Source organism: Raphanus sativus, unplaced genomic scaffold (assembly GCF_000801105.2).
Source record: "Raphanus sativus cultivar WK10039 unplaced genomic scaffold, ASM80110v3 Scaffold0687, whole genome shotgun sequence".
Classification (NCBI taxonomy): Eukaryota; Viridiplantae; Streptophyta; class Magnoliopsida; order Brassicales; family Brassicaceae; genus Raphanus; species Raphanus sativus.
Window position 1 is genome coordinate 26,141 of NW_026616004.1, and position 6,413 is coordinate 32,553.

At 41.4% G+C, this 6,413-nt stretch overlaps 1 non-coding gene across 1 annotated transcript; it reads right to left on the reverse strand.

The window, feature by feature from the left end:
* Window positions 1–665: 665 nt before the first annotated feature.
* Window positions 666–772, reverse strand: LOC130502796 (small nucleolar RNA R71). Its single transcript, XR_008940468.1, has one exon. It is a non-coding gene; the product is annotated as a small nucleolar RNA R71 (small nucleolar RNA).
* Between the last annotated feature and the right edge of the window lie 5,641 nt (window positions 773–6,413).

The window sequence follows — 6,413 nt, forward strand, 5'->3', positions numbered from 1 at the left end:
TAGTCACTTGCTTGAGACTAAATCATTTTTATTTTCTATTGTGATATTGCTTCTTGCCTTCTTTCTTTCTTTGACTTTTCAGGTGTATGAACTTGAGGAGCAGAGGTTCATCAAGCCTTGTTTCCATTGTTGAAGACATTTCTGCACTTGAGAGGGATATTGTGAGAAGGAGAAGGGAAGAAGAGCAACAGGCTCACATTCAGAGGTTGGGTTTTGATATGGAGAACCTGCCTCAAGATAGAGCTGCTGAAGATGGTCAAGGAGCTGCCAACCTTGGACCAAGACATCCACAGCGCCAAGCTAGAGCAATTGGTGCCCATGATCAGCCTAACATCCATGGAAATAGGGCTGGCATTAGAGCACCAGCTGTGGAGAACAACAACTTTGAGATCAAGTCAAGCTTGATCAACATGATCCAAAGCAACAAGTACCATGGGCTTGCTTTAGAAGATCCTCTAGATCACTTGGACAACTTTGATCGGCTGTGTGGCACCATCAAGATCAATGGTGTTTCTGAAGATGCATTGAAGCTTAGGCTGTTTCCATTCTCTTTGGGAGATAAAGCTCACACATGGGAGAAGGGTCTCTCAAGAGATAGCATCCGGACATGGGATGAGTGCAAAGAAGCCTTCCTCACCAAGTTCTTCTCTAACTCAAGAACTGCAAAGCTTAGGAATGAGATTTCAGGATTTCAACAAAGGAATCTTGAAGGTTTTGGTGAAGCATGGGAACGATTCAACAGCTACATTGCTCAGTGTCCTCATCATGGTTTCACCAAGGAAAGCTTGCTTAGTACCTTCTACAGGGGAGTTCTCCCATCTTGCAGAAACAGGCTTGACACAGCTAGCAATGGTTTCTTCCTGGGCAGAACTGAGCAGGATGCAGAGGAGCTGGTGGAGAACATGGCAAAGAGTGACTCAGTTTACAATGAGGAGTATGATAGAGCCAGCAGAGGTGAGGATCAGCAGACAAAGAAGGATATCAAATCCTTGCAAGACAAGTTGGACTTGGTTCTTTCAAACCAATCCAAGAAGGAGCAGGTTAGCTTTGTTGGTGATCCTAGTCAAGAGGTTCCTCCTAAGGTGAATGAGGTTGATGGTTTGGAAGGGCAAGAAGAGCTTTGCTTCATCAACAACAATGGTACATGGTACAAAAAGGAACCTAACTTTCAGTACAACAAATACCAGCCTAGGCAAAACACACCTCCTAGTTTTGGGAACAACAACAATCAGTCCAATCAAGCTCAAGGAAACTCTTCTCAAGCTACAGCTCCTGATTCAAGTATGGAGTCAATGTTCAAGCAGATAATGGATGCTCAGTCTAGATTAGCAAAGGACATTGGTCATGAGTTCCAAACCGTGCACTCCAAGATTGATACTAGCTATACCGAGCTGAACAACAAGTTCCTACTACTTGCCTCTCGCTTTAATGCTTTGGAGAGTCAGGTCGCCTCTATGCCATCATCTTCCAAAAGCCCAATGGGATCACTACTAGGGAAACCAGATAAGAACCCCAAGGAGTCTTGCAATGTTGTCATCTCTACTACTTCTTCAAAGATTGAGCTGAGTGATCATGAGAAAGAGGTGGATGAGATTGAAAGACTTTTGCATGGAACAGAGATTGTAGCAACAGCTGAAGCACATATGGTGGATAAGGTTATGGAAAGGGTTCAGGTGCAAGTTGAAAGGAAAGTTGAAGCAACAAATCTGCAGAGAGCTGAGCCTAGGGCTGAGAAACAAGTTGAGAGGAGAGCTGACAACAAGCTGAAAGAGGTTAAGCTAGAAGAAGCCAATGAGGTTGAGCTGTCACCATATGAGGTCCCACTCCCATTTCCACAAATGGTCCTCACCAAAGCTCAGAAGAAGGTTATCTCCAAGTTCAGGAAGAACCTAAGTGATGTTGGCGTCAAGCTTCCAGAGATCTCGGGTATGCGTGAGGCTCATGTCCAAATGCTGCTCATCCAGGACATTCTCACTCACAAAGAAGAAGTAGCAGAGCTCCTGAACATCTCAACACTGCAGCTTGACCCACCAGTCCCTCCAAAGTCTCTTCCTAAGCTTGGACACCAAGGGATGTTCACTTTACCTTGCTCCCTTGGTCAGCTCACTCTTAAAGATGCTCTTGTTGATTCTGGTGCTAGTGTGAATGTAATCTCAATGGAGATGGTGAAGAGTATAGGGATTGAGAGTATGGAACCAGACAAGTCTTCACTACAGTTTGGGGATTCCTCTTCTACAACCCCACTTGGTATCATTAAAGACTTCCCTTTGAAGATTGGAGCATGCACCATTCCCATTGACCTCACTGTCCTTAACATGGCGACTGGGAAGAGAGTTCCTTTGGTCTTGGGCACACCTTTCCTCACAACAGTTGGAGCTTGCATTGACTTTCCCAACAAGAAGGTCACTCTTATGAATGTGAACAAAACTGTCTCCTACCCATTACAACCTCCATTGGATGCTGGCTATTGTGGGACAATCACTTTTGGCCAAGAAGCTGATAAGAAGCCCCAAGATGAAGTTGTTATTTGTGAGACAAAAGGTCTCAATGGAGAGACTTCTAAAGAGTTGTGTGTTGAGCACTTGGAAAGTGCTAAAAAGGAGGGGATGAGTGGAACCTCAAAGGCCACTCATGGCAAGAAGAAGTTGCTGCAAGAAACTCATCCTCCATCTCTTGATATGATCTCACACACTCTCACTCTCCATCCAATGAAGCTCAAGGATGGTGTCATTGAGTACAAGCTCAGGTGTAAGGGCAAGTCAAGGCCATTCTCAAGTGCAAGAGCCATCATCAACCCTCAGCTCCAAGATGATCCACTCAAGCTTCAAGAACTCCTCTCTCAGGTCCTCACCATCACTCTTGAAGGTGGGAAGGACCCTCCTTCTCACTAACCAAAAGATGGAAAGTCAAGCTAGAGACTTAAAACAAGCTCACTTGGGAGGAAGTCCCATGACTATCCCTGTACATATGTCTTTTGGATTTTCATTTAGAGACCCATGGAAGAAGGAAGGAGACCAGACTCTACTCCTTAGACACCAATACCTCTTCTCACGCTCCATAGAGGTACTCCTTCACCTTTTCTTGTATATACCATTTTCATTTGCATTTAGACTTTGTTTTGGTCATCTCTCTCCACTTTTCACACAAGAGACTGTGTGAATTAAGTGTGGGGGAGGTGCAAGTTGCTGATGATCTTGTGTTTCTTGTCATTAGCATGCATTATAGATAGTTATTTGCATATAAAAAAAATTTAAAAATTTTGAAAAACACAAAAAGAAGCATTTAGTTGCATCATTTGCATTTTAGGATTGAGTCTAGAAGCATTCATATAGGTTGCATTCATGCATAAGGGGATGATTTTACCTTGTAAATATGCTCATGCTAAGTTCTCATTTTGGTAACCTTTGTAATCATGACAATTAGATTGAGCATTCTCTTGATAGCTTGTAGACTTTGTGCCTTGAATTCTCTTCTCAAAACTCATTGGATTGTTTGAAACTCTCTCTTTGAAGATGCTCCTGTCTTATTTAAACTTCATGTCTCTTGCTTATGGTCCTTTGTGTGCTGAGTCATGGCTTATACACACTTGAATTGTCTTATCCTTCTTGTCCATTAATCTTTTTTACAATTTCAAGTGGCACTCCGCACCCTGAACCCAAAGTTTTCTTTCAAGCCTTCATTGTTTGTTGAGTGAGGTCTTTTTGGAAAGCTTTGCATGTGCATAATGTTGAGAGTATCGGGATCGACAATGCTTAGTCTCCATTCTAGCTAGATTAGACACATCTTTGTCTAGCACTTAGGATTGGGTGGTGAGTGTTGTTGACTTTATCTTTGGGAGTATGGTTTGGTTAAGAAAGAGAAGATTAAACTTTTAGAACTCTAAGAGTGATTATCTTGTCTCAAGGGATTATAATTTGTGATCCTTAGCTCAAAGCATTAATGTCTTGGCCCCCAAATAAAAAAAAATAAAATAATTAAAAAAAAATGTGAAAAAGGGGGCTAGCAAAGTTTAGAAAGAGCTAAGTTGAATCTAAAAGTGTAAATAAACAAAAAATCCCTTGATTGACTCCATAAAAGAAAAGAGTTCTATTTAAAGAAGTGTTTTGAGTTCTTTGGGTTATCTTGGTGAGTGATGAGAGTTGGGTTTGGGCATTTGAATTTGAAGTTTGAACTTGTATATATATGGGGAAGGGTAGAACAATGGAGATTGAGCATTGTATGCATGAGTTGATCCCTTTCTTAGATATATTATGTGCATTGCCAAAGCTACTTTGTTTTGAGAGTAAACCACCCTTAAAGATTATTTTGAACTTCTTATTTCATCATTGAACAAAAACATTTCCTTTCCAAACCAAATGACTTGGACCTTTTGACCATTTGCAAGATTTTCTATTGAGTTTGCTTAATGATTGTTAGAGAGTTATTGGATTTGGGTTTGTGGAATCATGATGATGAGTGTAGAGATCAAAAGAGTTGAATAGGCCTAGAGAAGTTAGAGAAGAATGGAAGTTTTGCTCTAGCTAGTTGTTATGATTATGCAAGATTGTTAAGATGAGAGCTAAGAAGAGCATCTTTTGGTTATGAAATCCCTCTTTTCAAACCTCTCCTCCTTAGTTCTTGAAAGTTTACTTGAGGACAAGTAAAGGACTAGTGTGGGGGAGTTGATATCTTGCATATTTACATGTTTTTAGCCTTCATATCTTGTGCATTTTGATCATATAGCTTAGATCTTAGTGTCTTTAGGATCCATATTGCATTCATATGTCCCTATCAGGTGTTGGAGCATACTATGAGATGATGTGAAGTGTTTAAGAGTTCAAAGATCCAAAGGAGGTGAAGAATGAAGCTCAGCCAAGCAAGTACTCTCTTAGACTCGACTAGACCGGAATGTCGAGACCGGAATCACCATCCCGGGCGTGAAGAGGCAGGACCGGACTGTGAAGACCGGGAAGCACACCCCGGGCGTAAAGCCATGGACCGGAATGGCTGGACCGGGGAGAGCATGCCGGGCGTGGAGGCTGAGACCGGAGTGGTCAGACCGTGGTGAGCATGCCGGGCGTGCAGGCTCAGACCGGAGTGCAGGACCGGAATGCGCAACCCGGGCGTGAGGCAGTTTGGGTGAGAGAGTGGTTGAGGCTGGTTTTCTCAAACCGGTTCGGTTCGACCCAATTCGACCTTGGGTCATTTTAAACACTATTTTGAGGTTCTAATTAGCCTTATCCAAGGGGCACTCTAGTCTTTTATCCTATGTATCTTTCTTTACCCTAACCCTAAGTATAAATACTTTGTAATCTCCATTTTGGAGAGATTATCTTATTTTCTCTCTAAGAAACACAAAACCTTTTGGGTGAAAGTTCTTCCCTTTTGTTCTTGTGTTCTTGAGTGTTTATAATTTCATATCTTGCTTTCTTAAACATGATTAAGCTTGGAAACCTCATGGGTTCAAGAATAATCATGGTGGTTAGTGAGTAATCCACTTTTGGATTCATGGGTTAGGGAGATTAAGGGTGATTAGGCTTGATCTAGGGTGTTTAGGTGTAGATCCTTCTTAATCCTTGCTAGTAGAGTGTTTTTAATGCTTCTTTAGAGCTGGCCTCTCTAAAGTTGAGTTCTAGACATTTCCCACCCACAAGGTGTTCGATGAAATGTCTTAACCAACTCTCATAAGCTTTTAACATACTCTACCAAAGAGATTTGTTGTTAAAGGTGTTAAGATGGCTATTAGACTTGTCATTAATGATTGCTTCCTAAACATTCAACCAAAGAGATTTGATGCTTGAGTTTTGGAAGTGAATGAGCATTCATCTAGAGATAGAGTTTGTTTACTCTTGTGTCTAGGTCTAAGGTAGATAGATTGATTGAAAGCTGACACCTTTAGATTAAGTTTGATCACCCAAGGTCTAAATCCCTAATCCCATGAGTTCTTCCTCTCATAATCTAAAGAAAGTTTCTATCTTTATTGCTTTTTAGTATTGTTCTTAGCATAAAAACCATTCACTCAATCATTAGACTTAGATTAAGTATAGACTTGTATTCTCTTTGCTTTAAAATGAACTAGGAATGGATTGACATCTGAAGTACTACTTTGATTTGCATAATTGGACCTTTGAAAAGTCCTCTTATCACTAACTAGAGCATAGATCACTAGGATCCTTATATCTTGAATTATCTGTTTGAACTAGTTGTCTCCTTGGAGAAGAGCTAACCGCCCTCCTTGAGACCTAGTGTTCATTATCGGCTCGCGCCTAGGCATTTCTAGAAGCCGTCGATCGATATCCCAACTGGACAATCGATCGGCGCTGTGAAAGGTGTATCGCTCGATATCTCTAAAGGATATCAATCGACTCTTTTTCTGGTCAACAGACGACAGTTGAGATCAGAGATCTAGTTATTTAACCAGTGAGACATCACTG